The 16,718-nt window shown below is 37.9% G+C and overlaps 2 protein-coding genes across 5 annotated transcripts in view; one reads left to right on the forward strand and one right to left on the reverse strand.

Moving 5' to 3' along the window:
• Positions 1–16,718, forward strand: part of LOC118740981 (mucin-5AC-like) — a 130,956-nt gene that overhangs the window by 68,743 nt on the left and 45,495 nt on the right. Inside the window, exons 1-2 of one of the 2 annotated variants that reach the window (XM_036472755.1) lie at positions 4,774–7,137; positions 7,205–7,345. The exons of the other annotated variant lie outside the window; for it this stretch is intronic. The gene's annotated coding sequence lies outside the window, so the exon portion shown is untranslated. Of the gene's footprint in view, positions 1–4,773; positions 7,138–7,204; positions 7,346–16,718 lie in introns of those variants that run through there. 2 annotated transcript variants of the gene reach the window in all.
• Positions 1–16,718, reverse strand: part of LOC118740984 (trans-1,2-dihydrobenzene-1,2-diol dehydrogenase) — a 151,598-nt gene that overhangs the window by 43,274 nt on the left and 91,606 nt on the right. The window lies entirely within an intron of this gene.

Here is a 16,718-nt window from a genome sequence, read left to right on the forward strand (position 1 = left end):
AAGGTAAATGAGAATGTGTTAGTTTCCATCACACAATTCTTGTAGGGTACTTTTCCTTGAAAATTTTTTTCATACAACTAAAATTTTATACAAAATATGTACATGCATACACATGTGTGTACCCTGTAAACCATTTTTTCAGGGTATTCTGAACTGTAGAGAAATTTTAAAGAAAATTGGTAAAGCAATGAAAATAATCTTCGAAGATTCGTAAAAAAATTTTTACAGAAATGAGATACTCCTAAAGATTTCGGGATCCTTTTTTTGCAGGATACATACTTATGTATAAGCAAATAACGTTTTTTATACATTTCCATTTCAATTCAACTTTTTATTAATTATTAACGGTAATTAACCGTCACTTACAAAATTTAGTATACGGTTAATTTTTTAAAAATTCGCAATTGTTTTCATGTTAAAAATTTTTGTTAGTTTTTTACTAAAGAATGGCTTATATTTTAACAATTATGTTTCTAAGTTTCAACTCTGTACGAAAATTCTAAGAATTCTGCAAATTTTATCAAAAACTGCAAACTTTCTAGTAAGATTTTCTAAAAAATTTCGGTTATGCAGTTTTAAATCGCATTCAGTTTTAGCATAATAATGTGCAAATTTTAATTGTCTTAAAATTCGCGCTGATAAAAAGAAGCATGGAGTACTTTATATGGAAGATAATGCTTAGCACCGCCGGCAAAAAAAATCAACGCGATTTTTAAGATTGTTAGACTTTGCACATTATTACATAATAGTTGCGTTCGATAACAAAATTAGCCAACACCAGCCAACAATCAAAATCAAGAGAGTAAGCGAAAATTCTCTCCCAAAGAGATGAAAAAGCAAAAAAGTAAACGAACAGGAAATTAGCCATTACTTGCAAAAACCGGAAGAAGAAGACACACCAGCTGACTTTGTTTATGTTTTATTTGTAAACAAACTGAAATTCATGTTGCCTCCATAGAAGAAAATGGAAAGTGAACGTTCAATGTTCGCCAGGAAAACTAGTTGGCGCTATCATAAAGTCATAGCAGGCAGCTAAAAAGCATATAAATACCAAAACTCGGAAAATGCAATTTTGTTTGTTTACAAAAATTGCAACCATATGTTTTGTGATCATAGGTGTGTACTCGTATTGAGAGGACAAAATTCTCCAGCAGAAAAAGTTCTGAGAATTTAGCAGCATTCGCTCTCAAAGAGACGAAATATCAACAGAAGTACGAGAACGCAAAATTTGCCAAAACTTGCAACCTTCGAAACAGCTGATCACTTGCACAGTTGCCACTGGTAATTAATTTGGCAATTTATTTTCTGCTTGGTGCATTTTCCCCCGATTTGGCATTTTATACAATTGAATAGTTTTGGATAAGAAAAGCTTTTTAAAATACGAATTAATTATATCGGAATGAATAAGTTATTTTTCTCATAATTATTTGTGATATCACATGGTGACGCATTAAAAACAAGAGTATCTCCTCCAAATACCCATCATTGATCCAAAAAAATGTAATAGAGTAGGTTTAAAATTATACAATTTTCATTTCAACAAGCAACCCACCATAACCGAAAACTTCCGCAAAAAACATTTCAACATGCTTCATTTAAATCTATTTTGGTATATTTAAAGGAAAATTATGGTACATACGAAAAATGTCATACGGCAACCATAGTCAGCACACACTAAAGTAAACAAACTGGAGATTAATAGCAAACTAACGAAAAGTATACTTAACAAACGTTGTGCTTATTAAATTTACGCATTTTTAGTTGTATACTAGCATTAATAATAAAATTTGCAATATATAAATCAAAAAGGCCATATTTTCTTTTGTTTATTTACAAATATGTGTTTGTGATCAGCTGATTTTCTTACTTGCAAGTTTTAGCTGGGAAAAATTTTTCCAGCAGAAATTTGCAGCTCTCTTTCACATTTTGCTCTCTCAATTTCCCCTACTTTGCAAGTTTTTTGGGTACGAGAACGCAAAACCAGTAAAAGTTTTCTAAAACTTTAGATAGTTGGGCGTACGAGTACACTCCTCATATGTTTTCGTGTTGGATAATTTTTGCTGACTAAAATTTTGCCAGTACAAAGTGAACGCTTCTCTTGCATCAAAATGAACGCTTGCTCTCTCAATTTTTGTGTGTTGAATAATTTTTTGTCGTTATCGAACGCCATCCAGTAAAAATTTGGAAAAACTATTTGATTTTTGACTTGTCGAACGCACCTAATAATAACACTGGTCTACAAGGGTTTTGCGAATAAGACGGGACCTGGTGTTTCCGAACGGATTTTTCGTGCTGAACACGAATCTGGGGTCCAAAACTTCCCATCACGTCACGTTTTCGAGAAAAAAGGGGTTGAAACCCCTAAAAACAGCGTTTTTGGCCATTTTTGAAAAATTGTAGAGCTGAACCCTGACGTGCTACAAACTTTGTATATGTCAGAAATTAAAGGCTAAATCGTGCCCTTTCGAATGAGCCCTATGCCGAATTAATCGCATGCACCCTTAGATCAGGGGGTGTATTTGTGTCTAGGAGTCCAGGGAAAATTGATCGCAGAAAGAATTTCATCTTAAACGACCATATAAAATGAATGATGCTAAGGTCTTAACTACATTAAGAGTCGCTGATTACGAATCTGAAGTTAGATTTTAAAAATTCAAAATCCTACGTACCATAATTTATTGAACATTATTAAATTTGAAATTTTTATATCCACCATATTCGACCCGTCATCTTAAATTTTTAAAATCTAACTGCAGATTCGTAATCAGCGACTTTTAATATAGTTAAAACCTTGGCATTATTAATTTTCTATGATCGTTTAAGATTAAATTCTTTCTGTGATCAATTTTTCCTGCACCCCTAAACACAAATACACCCCCTGCTTTAAGGGTGCACGCGATCAATTCGGCATAGGGCTCATTCGAAAGGGCACGGTTTAGCCTTTAATTTCTGATATATGCAAAATTTGTACCACGTCAGGGTTCAGCTCTATAATTTTTCGAAAATGGCCAAAAACGCTGTTTTTAGGGGTTTCAACCCCTTTTTTCTCGAAAACGTGACGTGATGGGACATTTTTGACCCCGGATTCGTGTTCAGCACGAAAAATCCGTTCAGAAACACCAGGTCCCGTCTTATTCGCAGAAAAAAAGTTGAAATTTGTAGACCAGTGTAATTTATAAAACTGCATACTCGATATTTCTTCTTCTTATTGAAAAGTTTGCAATTTTTGATGAAGTTTTGCAGAATTCTAATTTTTGTACAAAGTTTGAAATAAAGATTTATATGATATTCGCTAAATACAAGCAATATTTGAATAAAAAATTAATAAAAAATGTTTGCTATCAACGTTTCCATGTATTTTATATGCGAAAAAATGTTCGTAGAAATTGTATAAAATTCTTGAAAATCAATATTTTTCGATCGGAAAACTCGGTTTATCTTGAGGATACTTTCGGGGACCCGTAAAAAAATCGTTAGTATTAAAAATGGTAAAATAAACAATTGGGTATTACTATTGAGAGTCTTCTGAAGAGAAGCAGAGTTTTTTTATCGATTGAAAAATATTGATTTTCAAGAATCCTATACAATTTCTACGAAAAATTGTTTTTTTTTTCATATAAAATATGTACATACACCTTTTCATTTGAAGTTCCGGCTACTGATGAAACAGTAAAACAGAAATAGATAGTGGCCTCACTAGATCTAGATTTCCGCTTTCCTACAACAAAGAGATAGTTTTAGGAAATTTTGTGAAGGTATTTTCTCTACACCGGAAGCAACCAGACTGAACAAGCGTGAGGAACAGTTGAAAGCCAAAGAGCGATAAAACTCCCAAACAACAGCTACACCAAAAGCGAGGAGGGAAGGTATTTAGCTCTTGTGACAAGTCACTTCGATGGACGATAGACAACAGATACAAAGTCACCGCGGAAGACTGAGAGGTAGAAAAGCGTCTGTCTACCTGGTCGTGTGCACGATGGGCAATAGGTTCGTTTTGAGCCGGACAAAACATTCGATAGTAACAAGTTTCAAGTGGCAAATTCTAGCGTTGGAATATCTCCCAAAAGGGAGGAGGCGAGCCTTAGCCCAGCTATTCAAAAAAGCCTATACTCTGGCGACATCTTTTCATCCGATCAGCCTAATATCGTTAGACCTTAAGGCGATGGAGAATGTTTTACGCAGTCTCCCTAATGATAATGCCGTTACACCATGTACAATACGCCTGTCGCACGAGTAAGATCAGCGGGTAGAGCACGGTTCCAGTTAAAACCTAAAATACGGCATGCACTCGGTGGAGGTGAGGTAGCATTTTTTCTAGACATTAAAGGAGTAAATGATAACACCTTACACACAGCGTTCGGCAGAACTATGGAGAAAAGGGGCGAGCTGCCCTAATCCGTAGATGAATCGTGAAAGTGCTATGAACCAGACTGTTGGAAATGGCAGTAGGAAACCAAAACATAAACCTGAAGACCGCAAAACGACATGATATACTAAGTATCCAATAATGGCATAATGTGCTAAGGATATGCCGACTTAGTCTTACCATGAGATAGTGCGGCACAGTTGGTCTGCATATCAACCAAACAGCCATCATCGCTTTCACCAGAAGGAGACATCTTCAAGTCATTCATCCTATAACAGTACGAGGGATAGAGATAGAAATGTGGCCCGTAGAAATATCTAAAGGTTTTCCTTGACTGCAAAATTTTATGGAAGAAGCACGACGAAAACGCCATCATTAAAACTGCAAGAACTTTAATGCAGAAAACTCTTCGAAAAACATGGTATTGCAGCCCCTATATCCTGCGGTGGTTGTACAGCATGATAGACTGATCAATAGTAGCGCATGGGGCGGCCATTTTCGACCCGACGGCACTTCACATAGTCATATAATGGACCACCCCATGAGGTTGCCGTCAACTCAAGTATTCTCATAGTGGTCACTAACTACAACCTAATCAACAATTGTGTAATACACCTGCAGTGGAGCGTCGGCCGTCAACTGAAGGACAACTTTTTGCGAATGCTGGATAGCGGAGTACCTTCCTACACTCATGCGAGATGATAAGAATCGACAAGCTGATGCGCCCCTCAGTAACCTCAATGGGAAGGGTGCCTTTGGCCGGCTGGCCGATGTGCTCCGGAAGATCTAACCTGGCATTACCGTCATCCAAACAATGCGCTGCACGAGGAAAGCCAAAAATTAAACGCAGTAGACCGTACCAGAAAACAGGTTCCCCGTACACCTTGGAATCTAAGCAAGTTTAGAAAGGAAATTTCGCCTTTTTGCATTTTTCGGATATTAAAGTATGATATATCTCCTCCTCAGCGTTGGTCGTCTTGCCGTGGCGAGGGGGCTTAAATGGTGTTATGGTATAATTCACAGCGTGAATTGTATCATGCCTCCATGAACTAAGAGGGAAGCCCGGTATTGCAACCTTCGGCAATATTCCTTACAATCCAAGCTGGAGTGTTTTTGTATTGCTGAAGGCGAAAATGTCAGGATTACCGTACCAACACTACCCAAGCCAAGGTGTATAGGCAACCGTGCCGATGGTTGAATGGCCAGCGGGTAGTAAAACAATGGCTGGTCGTGAACGGTCCCCTCCGATGCCCGGGCAAGGTCGGTTGTAAGAAGTGCCTTCTCCTCGCATCCCGGCTCTGCGGACGAGCGACTAAACCCTTCCGGCCTACTCGTGGGATCACATATGGATAAAGAACAAAAAGAACAGCAACAACAAAACCAACAACAGCAACAACGTCAACAGCGTACAAGCGGACTGCAAGGCGAAGACGTTACGCTGTCAGAGAGAGAGAGAGAGGATCAGCTCCTCAAATCCCCGCAGACAGGTAAGATGGTTGCAAGTACTCCTGGTGGCGCCAGGCATAGTACCCCAGTTGTACGAGCACCAGAAACCAGCAGGGTGGCCGATGCCAGACAAAGTATCACCACTCTGCAAATAGTCAAAGATAGCACCGGAAGTGCCTGCCGTAGTACTCCGGATGACCAACCAACAAGTAGCAAATTGGCGACCGTTGCAGGCAGCAATCCCGCCACTAAGAAGAGGAAACCCTCGGGCGGAGTCATGCAACATAAGTACCAGAAGGCGCTGTATATGTTAGAAAAAATCGGTGAAAATGTAGCGGCCGGTACGGTACATGAGCGCGACGAGAAAGACAAGGCAAGGTATATGCAAATAGTGGAAGCGTACGAAAAGATGCAGACAGATCGTGCAGCCACCGAAGCAAAAAAACGGAACCCTTCTCATAATGAGGGCGCCCATAGGGCCCTTACAAAGAAGGCCAAGCGATCAGGTGATTCGGAGTCCGCAACACCCTTGAAGCAACGTAATTTTAGTTACGTCGCCAGAGATCACCTACAGTCGGCGATAATAGACGAAAATAGCAGGACACCGATAGCAGTCCAGCAGAAATGGGTGGAGATTGAAGTGAAGCTGTCGAGCCTCGTAATGAACTACGTACTCGACAACCCCGAGGGTCCTCACCCAGAGTTCGACTCATCGGAATCCCTACGGGGATACCGGGTAGTCAAGTGCGCGGACCAGTTCTCCCTGGACTTCCTTGCTGGATGCGTCGCTAAGATCAGCGACACTTTTGTCGGCATGAAGCTCAAGCTGATACCAGCTAAAGATATTCCAAGGAGACCACGTGGGTGCATTTGGCTACCACCGATGGACGAACCAGGCGAAATGTTGCTGCGGTGTATTAAGCTGCAGAACAAAGACATACCTGCGGTTGAGAAATGGGAGCTTATAAAGGTTGAAGAGCCAAGAAGGCCTTCAAATAAGCCCATGATGCTAGCCATTTGTGCGGAATCTTTAGACGCCTTAGAAAATGCAGACTACCGGCTTCGCTTTGGTATCCGTAAGGCCCTAATGCGGGTTTATGGAGCTGGTGAGCTTCCCATGAGTGTGAAGCTGACGGATGACCCTAAACCGGAGAGTTAAACTAGCCCAAATAAAGCTGCAGCACTCACAATGCGCCATAGATAATCTAGTTGTTTTCCTCAGTGAGGAGGATATAGACATTAGCCTAATACAAGAGTCTTGGGTCAAGCAAGAGGCAGTCATGGGACGAAATATAAAGAGCTACCGAGTCTACTATAAGAACAAGGTGGGTAAATCGCCGGCCTGTATTCTTGTCAAGAACGGTTTAAATACAAATTTATTTCTAATTTCAGCACAGCAGACACAACACTTGTTACGTTGGAGACCGCCATTATAGGGACAGGCCGCCAACCAAAATCAAGGATATAATAGGCAAAAACCCCAGACAAATCATTGTTGTCCAGACTGGCGTAGTACTACAGAGAACGATCGAGGTGAGTCTCTATTACACTTCTTATTAAATAGTAACGTAAGCATCTGCAATAGCGGTAATACACCTACCTTTGTATTCCCCCGAGTTAAAACCGGTTTCCTGGACGAGAGGAGGTACTGGATCTAACGCAGTTGTCAGAGAACGACAGCGTGTCTGTAGAAGAGTGGAGAGTATCTGATAGGCCTTCAATGTCTGATCACCGTCTGATCCCCTTTAATCTTCACGGAATTTCCAACACCCCCTTAAAATACAGAAACCCCCACAGGACTAATTTTGAAAGATGTATGTGTGTTGCACTTAAGCGTAAACTAAGTAAGGGTCCCTTAAACACAATTGTCACTACAAGCAGAAGTTATGAAGAAAACCTTTGAAAGCTGAACTCCAGTGAGTACCGAAGAAAGAAATCCTCACCCTGATGGATTGAGGATCTCAGATCGCAAATACATAAAATTTGGAACATCTTCAATGATTGCCTTAGAACTAGGCACTGGGCGCCTTATAAAAGCGCCCTTAGATCATAGAGAAAAGAAGTGAGAAAATCTAAAACTAAATCCTGTCAATCATACTGTTCTTCCATAGAGAAATCTAAAGACTCAAATATCCTATCGAAAGAACACACCAATATCACACTCATTAAGGGGGAAAATGGGGACGAATACAGCTAGTGGTTCTTTAAACACGTTAGTCAAGTTTCATTTCCCGGGATGTATTCGACATCCATCCACGTCAGGGTCAATCGAACCTGGTTCTTCAAGCAGTAGACTGTTGAACTCGATCTTGAGCTACGAAAGAATTGATTGCGCTATCAACAGCTTCCTTTCCTTCAAATCCCCTGTACCAGAAATCCCAGCAATGCTTCAGAGGGTCAAGGCGGAGATAGCACCATTCCTATAAACTAATGTTAAGGCTACTATACCCTTGTTCTACATTCCATTCCTAGCTTGAGAAGGGTAAAAGTCGTATTTATACTCAAGCCAGTAAGGAAAAACCATGAAACAGCAAAATATTGGGCGGTGTGCTCGCAACACTGCTAATTTGCAAACAGAAATAAGATACCACAATTCAAACCAAAGTCGGAAGACACTCATTATCCCCCAGCGTAAAGTATCTTGGAGTCGTGTTGGATAGCAATCTTAATTGGAAAATCAATATCGAATTTCGTAGGCAGAAGGGGACTAAAACCTTAACTTGTGATGTGGAGGTATACTGCGATCATAAGACCAATCCTAACATACGGCGTATTTGTCTGGTGGCCCGAACTAAGCAAACAATATAATGTCAGCAAACTAAGAAGCATACTAAGGGCAACAAGCGGAGGAGTAGCAGGTGCACAAAGATCCTGCCCGGCCGAAGCGCTAAATGCTATCCTCAATTTAATCCCTATTGATCTCCACATGAAAGAAGTGACTATGAAATCGGCGGTCAGACTCACAGAGTCAGGCCTTTGGAGGACTAGGCACTACGGACATGGGTTGCTCATAAATCAAATGCAATTAAGTAGGACGATAGACTATATAGTAGGACTTCAGCTGTATCATGCAAGTGTTATTTCCATCCAGAAGGGACTGGATAAAATACCGAGACGCGATCTCTCTGTACACCGAGGGGTCTAAAATGGATTTCGTTGCGGGAACGGGAGTCTACTCGGTGTTCCTCTGTCTATGCGAATGGAAAATGATACAAACATCTTCCAAGTGAAAGTTTTAGGGATCCTTGAAGCCCGTAAATCCGAGTCGTGTACCCAAAACCAAGCTAGTTAGGCAATGAAGTGATGCTTTGCTCAGTGACTCAGTCAACTACCGTCTCTTTTGTCTGGATTCTCGTACATAGGAACACAGAAGGCAATGAGACGGCCGATGAGCTGGTGAGGGCAGGCGCCGGTTTGAATGAATCTGAAGTGGTGGCACTGGGTGGCCCCTTGGAATAGTCCAAAAAGAGATTACTTCGCATTTCCTTAAACTAGCTAGACGCAAGTGGTCAGATATACAGACTTGTAAGATATCAAGAAAACTATGGCCTGACTTACAACAGGACGAAAATCTTGGACCTGCGTGGCAGATCAAGGCCAGAGGTAATCAGAATTGTAGCAACCATCACGGGGCACTGGCCCATAGGCAAACATGCGGCAAAAATAGGTCTACCCCATAATTAGATGTTCCGCAGCTGCCAACTAGACGATAGCGAAGAAAGTGTCCAGCATTTACTTTGTGAATGTCCCGGCCTTTCGAATATTAGACACAAAACATTAGAAAAACACCTGGTAGCACAACTACCATAAGCGAAATCGGCAGATTCATTCGAGAATCGAAATGGCCCGACCTAGCAACATAGGATGTGCATAGACAAAATATCCCCCACGATAAGTACATCAAAATGGCGCAACAGTGCGCTAATTGTGTCTTGGACAGCGACTAGGAAGCACTGCAACCAACCAACCAATGATATATCGACGTTTTTTCCTCGAGGAGGCAATTTTTTGCACCAAAGTTTATTGACCTTAAGGGCCAGATCTGAGTTCGTACCGCCTTAACGTACCGCTGTAATGTGAGTAAATTAAAGAACTTTTAAGACAGCGACACCTAGGTTCGGCCAAAACAAAATTCTTATAAGGTGGTGCGCCCTAATGTTGAGCCGTGCAACGTCTACTAGAGTTGCCAAGTGAAGGAGCGCGAATTCGGTGTCAGATGTGTGATCCGAAAGAGCCGTCGTCTTCGTTGCAGGCCGTCTATACGTTTTTAGCCCACATCCATCATTTCTTCACTTACCTTCCTTGCTTGGAGTTCTTAACTGTTTGCAATAACTTGAACTTGGCTTCATTGGTTTTAAATTTTCACAATGCCTCGCTTTAACAAAAAGTGAAAAAGCGAGAGCACGCACTGCATTTAGGTTAGAAACAAGCGCAAGTTGTTGGCCATTTGCCACCTGACTGTCCGTCATTGCGCGCCCTCAGCCGCTACAATTGTAACTAACTACTTACTACCTGCGTTTTGACTCATTAATCCAAAGCAAGCGCGCCAACGCATACAAAATGAGCGAAACCAATAGCGGCGGTCTAGCTAGCTAGCGGCCCTATGTAAGTACGGGTGACAAGTGAAAATACGCGCCACAATTTAGCTGAGAAGAATGCGTAATTTTTCTATTCCTTTCTTTGCACTTTCGAGGAATATTGTATAAAAAAAAATGTTGAAAATACTTCAAAAAAGAAAATAAAAATATAAAACACGTACAAATTTACAAAACGATTTTTTATGATTTTTGGCAACAGACAACGAAAGTAACCAGCCATAAATAAATTCCAAAGGTTTCATGTACATACGAGTAATAAGGTGATTGCAGGGTGAGATTCGAAAAATAATAATTAATTAACAATTTTTTTCTTGCAACTGTTTAGGAAATGTTAAAACGTTAAAAAAAAAGTGGAAATGAAAATTACCGTTGCCGCATTGGGTGCTTGTAGCTGGACGCGCTGTTCACAGAGAAATACGAAAGTCTGCACGTATTTGATATGCAAATATGCGTAAGTATGTATGTACAAAAGTAAGTGTGTACGAAAGTGTGCAGACCAAAAAGAACATCAAAGCTTTTCTACAAATTTGTACACGCTTCTGTTACTTATGACAAATTTGCTAATTGAAAGTGAAAGTTAGATTTATTAGCGAAAGAAGGCAGGCGACGGCGCATTATTATAAAATCTATTAACTATCTTTAGTGCGACGTCGACGCACTCGGCGAAACACAACGGGCTTACCTAGCAAATATGTAAAGCTTAAAACTAAAAGAATCGCATAATGTATAAGAGAAGAATTACTTTGTTACTTTTTGCATAGATTTTAGCTACGCTTGCAACAGCTGCTGCACCAACCGGCCGCTGCACAGCTAAGCCTTAAATGCATATTGTTGTTCCCACCAGCGCAGCGTTGCTAGCTGCAATCACATTGACCATATATGTACGCACATTCATTCATTCATTCATTCATTGCTTATCACGGCTAAACAAATATGACTAATTATGGGGGAAGCAGTTGTGGCAGTCGTCGTACGCTGCAGCAGCCGCACACCAAATGTACACAATTACCGCTAATGCAATCGAAGATGTTCATTTGTCGCTTAAAGTGGTTGGCTATCAGATGCTCAAGAGGCCTAAATGCATACACACATACCAACCAAAAGTCGTATATTTCGATATATAGTATTTTCCGATTGCCAGTGGCCGATCCAGAATGCCATATTTGTTTAGTTGGCAGAAACAAGTTAATTTGCTTACATCGTACCCAGTAGACAAGAAATTGGCATTGGAAAATAGTTTTGCCATTGCTGGCCGAAGAATATCGAGTTCTCTCCCCCGCAAAGACGGAATTTTTTCAAAAGAAAAAAGACATTATAACATAAAGGGGTTTCATGATTGTATTTATACAGATCTAATCACAATTCAAGAAATCAAATTTATTTACGATTTTCAACGCTGAGCTGAGGTGAGATGAAATGGAAGGAGGTAAATTTACCACCCCCAAACTCACCACATCTCACCTAAACCCACCACACATAAATTCGGGACACCTTAAGAAATCGAACTGAAAAGTGGAAAATTTTGATGAAAATTTTTGGTATTTCTTGAATTTTCCTGAGTTCAATATGAAATTGAAAAAATTGATTCTGTTGGTTTTTGCTGTAGAATGAACTATATTTTTATAAAAACATTAAAAAAAAATTGGTATGGAAAATTTAATCAAAGGAAAGCAGTATTCATATTTTTGACGCTGACTGTATATCCTTTTCTTTATAATTAATTTATCTTAATCTTTTTCCTTTATATTTATCTTTACTTTTATCGTTATCCTCAGCCTCATATTTTTCCTTATATTTATTTAAATTTTTACCTTTGCGTTTATTTTTTTCTTTATCTAGTACAAATTCCGCTTCACCTTTGCCCTTGTATAAGTAAAGCGTTTAAATTTGCCTTGATCAGCTCTTTGCTTTGCTTTAATCTTGTTTTTGTTTTTATTTTTACATTTTCTCTAACCTTTTCCGCATGTATGTATGTACTCACCTTTACTGTCATTCGCGTATTAGTCTTAATCTAAATCTTATTCTTAAACCTCTAATTAGCACGTTTCTGTTAAATTCATATTTACTGTGTGCATACACTTACGAAGCACTTGTGTCCGTCCCAAAAATTTCCGTCCCAATCATTTCCGTTGCATTTGGCAATTTACTAACAACCACCGCTTCAGAAATTTCACTTCAAAGGGATTGTTCGGTATTTTAGGAAATTATGCATTTTTAAGTGTTCTTGCTTCTTGAATCAAAATATATGTATGTGATTATTTTTTAAAAGTGAATTTAGCAACTTTTCACTATAAGCTAGCGATATACTCTATTGAAATCGGACCGCATGAATATGCATACATATCTGTGGACATTTGAAAAAACAACTTAAGTCTATCATTCTCGGGCAAACATAATAGCATATGTCGTTAAAGCTCTTTTTTACCGTCAGAACAATACATTTAATTTAATTTAATTTAATTTAATATTTCTTTCCAATAACAATTTTTTTTTCTTTGGTGGTAAAACATGTTTTGTTGACATATGCCATTTTGTATGTCCGTGAAAGACAGACTTAAGTTGTTCTTTCAAATGTCCACAGATATGTATGTCATTGAGTTAAGCTTAATTGTCTTGTATTCCATTTCATTCACTATAACACAACATTCAGGCTACTCACGATTACCACGATTATCATTTAACAGCTATAATCGATCGTTGTTAACTTCATTGCTGATGTTGCTGACAGCTACACCCGCAATTTCGCTTATTCCTGGAAAAATATTGCTCAAACAAAGTTAGCATATGAAAACATATTTTTATGCGTACGATTCGCTGATGCTGTTATGCGTAATATAAGTATATTTATAGGAACAAAAAAAATGTACAGTAAATTTGCATGAAAAATGTTTATTTTAAAAGTTACGCTCTGGAAAAACTAAAATTGTTTTGAATTATGTTTATTGAAGTTATAAAATATGTACATTAAGATACATCACAAAAAAAAACAATAAAAAATTGCGGTTTTTCATTGGAGTTATAAAATTTATTATATATTAAAACTTCCGCCAAAATATTTTGGAAAAAAAGTTAAGATTTACTTGAGCAGGACCAATTTGAAAATACCTCCAAAAATCACAATTTTACATATTTTTATGCATACCTTTAAGCTTAAACTCTCCTACGATCTGAGGTGATTTTTTTTTAAATAATTTACAAAAACCAATTTCATTTATAAAAAAAACTCGATTTGCTGAGGTATTTGCAAATGGCTCCAGCTCACGCAAATATTAATAATATTTTTGTGGAGGTCTTAAAATATAATCAATTTTATAATTCCGATGGAAAAACAGTACCGATGTTTATCGAGTTTGATGATTTTCTGGGTAATTACAAGTGGTTTGCACTTACAATCGCAAGTTTCTCTGAGCAAGTTCGTTACTTAAGTCTTTTGATTTTGCGGGGTACTACAACAGAACTGAACTGTAGTATATTGTAAGTGTTTTTTTTTTTATGGAGCCTGAACAGCCTGAACAACCTGTAAATTCGTATATAGAACTTCACCAAGATAATTCATTGATTAAGTCTTTTATTTGAACAAAGTACTAGCTACATAATTTGTTGAGGATCTAACGTACGGATTTTTTTTTATTATTGGAGTGTACATATGTATATGTATGTATAATTTGATTTGAAAAGATGGAGAAAATACGCTGAATTCTCTGATTCGGGTGATTATTTTGTAGAAAGCGAAAACGAAAAATTCATATCAAATGACGTCCAACAAATTTTCTTTTATCAAGATTTCGGAAAGCAGCTAACATATTTAAGAAAAAAATGCAAAGTACTCTTTCAAGGAACAGAAATAATGAAAAATATTTTTTCAGATTTTTCTTGAGCTGTTTACTAAGCTTAAGTATGTAGTAGAATGTATGAATGTGTGTTTTTATTAGGGTGGTCCAAAAATGCATGTGAAAAAGTAAAGTCGGAATTTTTATGCTCTCACCCCCAAGAACTCTTCTATACCGAAAAATATATACCCTATTTTTTATTTTTAAATCAAAAAATATTTAGAGGTCGCTCAAAGTTTTCCATGCATTTCATCGTGCGAGAAAAACAAAAAAAAAATTCGAAACACAATCAATATACTTACCAAACTGTGGGCCAAAGATAGTGAAACTGCGTTTTTTTTTAGTTTTTCTCTCTGACGTCTGGATGTTTTTTAACAGGACTTTGTGGTTTCAAAGATATGATTGATTCCAAAAATTATTTCAAAAATAATATAGACAAAAAATATGGGTATTAAATGTAAGAGAAAATTTTGCAGGAGAAAAAAATTTTTTTTTATGATTAGAAAGGACGAATAGGTATTAAAAATGCCCTGATTAATTGAATTTTTTAGGCTAATAAAGTTAGAAGGATGAATTTCGAGAATGTGGTCGAGTGTATATTAGTCCTTAACATATAATTTTTTCAAAAATAATTACAGCAAAATTTCAAGGATATTAAAGGATATATTTTAAAAGGACATTTTCAATACCTAATCGCCCTTTTGCACCAATAAATTTAACCGGCTTTAATTCTATAGAATTTTTTCTTTAATTTAATACCCATACCGTTTTTCTACATTACACTGCATTTTTTAAAAACTTTTTTGAAGAAATCATATTTTTCAAATTTCATAGTCCTTTAAAAAAAATTCTGAGGTCAGAGAGAAAAACTAGAAACGCAGTTCTTCTATATTTGGCCCACAGTTTTGCGAATATGTATATTGATTTTTTTTGTGTGTAAAATTTACTGTCGCACGGTGTTTTATATGGGGAAAAAACACTTTTCATAGAAATGGTATAGAATTCTCTTTTTGTAGAACTCTTTTTCTCTTCAGCATATTCCCAGTAATAATACCTAATTATTTATTTAAATTTTTTTTTCATAGTAACTATATTTTATAGGTTCCCGAAACCCCCAGAAAATGCAATGGGGGGATAAATAAAAAATCTTTAGTATTAAAAAATGGTTAAATAAGCATTTGGATATTGTTTTTTGGAAGTCTCCTGAAGAGGACCAGAGTCTTCCGATCGAAAAATATTGATTTTCAAGAATTCTATACCATTTCTACGAAAAATTGTTTTTCCTCCATGTAAAATACATGGAAAACTTTGAGCGCTTTGACCGACCTCTAAATAATTTTTGATTTCAAAATAAGAAATAGCGGTATATTTTTTTCGATACAGAACAATCCTAGTGAGTGAGAGCGTTAAAATTCCGACTTTACCAATTTTGGACCACCCTAGTGTACATAGATACATTTCCTTCATTTCATAAGCAAGTGCTTTTCTTATCATTTTGCATTTCAAATGCGTACGCATGCGAATGGAGAGCTATCAACATTAGTAGGCACACTATTTGCGTGCGCGCTTGCCAGCCGCAGACGCTCCATTCACAACCATGCATTGTGCATTGCACTTTCCTTTTCTACCAAATTTGCGTATAAAGCAGCCAAACGCTTTGGCAGCCACTACTAAAACTAAAACAGCCTTAACAACAACTGCGTTGACCACAGCGCCAATTGCGCTTGTATACCGACGTGTTGGTTAGATGAAGTTTTCTTGAATTGTTGACGGACGTCTGCCACAAATTTAGTCGTTAACATGAGTCTATATTGTACTTAGTATCTATGTGTATGAGTAGCGGCTGCGAAAACCATAATTCAATCATTTAACACACGAGCACCCACATACACAAGCGTACACAATAGGGGTATTCTCCAAATCTTGCAAAGGCATTGCACGTAGCACGGATTGCATGGATGGCATAACTTGCAAACACGCAACAACAAAATACATGGGAAACAACATTTTCTATCGCTGCAAAATATGCAACGTCGAAACCCACGTATATATATTTTTTTGCAAAATAGCATAGCAACATAAATGCGACCCTGTGCTAGTTGTGTTGTTGTTGGAATTGCTACATATTTCTCTGATTCCTCTCATCCCGCTCACTTCATTTTTTGCTGTCTCTTGTCATTGTATTTGATACAGAATTTCGCTGCTTGCTATCTATGCATGCTACCACTTTGCAATGCGGTGCTCTCGTACCCTTCGAAATTCGTGCAAACTTCGAGAATACCCCTAATTTTCTTTTGGTGCTGTTTGCTCGTCGCAGCGTAGAATGTTCCCTGTGAGACAGAGGGGGGATTAAACTGAATCAGGAAGTTTTTTTTTGAAAGCAGAAACTTTATTATTCTTTAAAATTATTAAATTATTCCACTCAAATGGTGCATATTGGATGGCTTTATTTTCGAGTATTTCGAAGAAAATCTTTTT

Source organism: Rhagoletis pomonella, unplaced genomic scaffold, assembly GCF_013731165.1.
Source record: "Rhagoletis pomonella isolate Grant_MI unplaced genomic scaffold, Rhpom_1.0 Rhpom_scaffold_00006, whole genome shotgun sequence".
NCBI classification, from domain to species: domain Eukaryota; kingdom Metazoa; phylum Arthropoda; class Insecta; order Diptera; family Tephritidae; genus Rhagoletis; species Rhagoletis pomonella.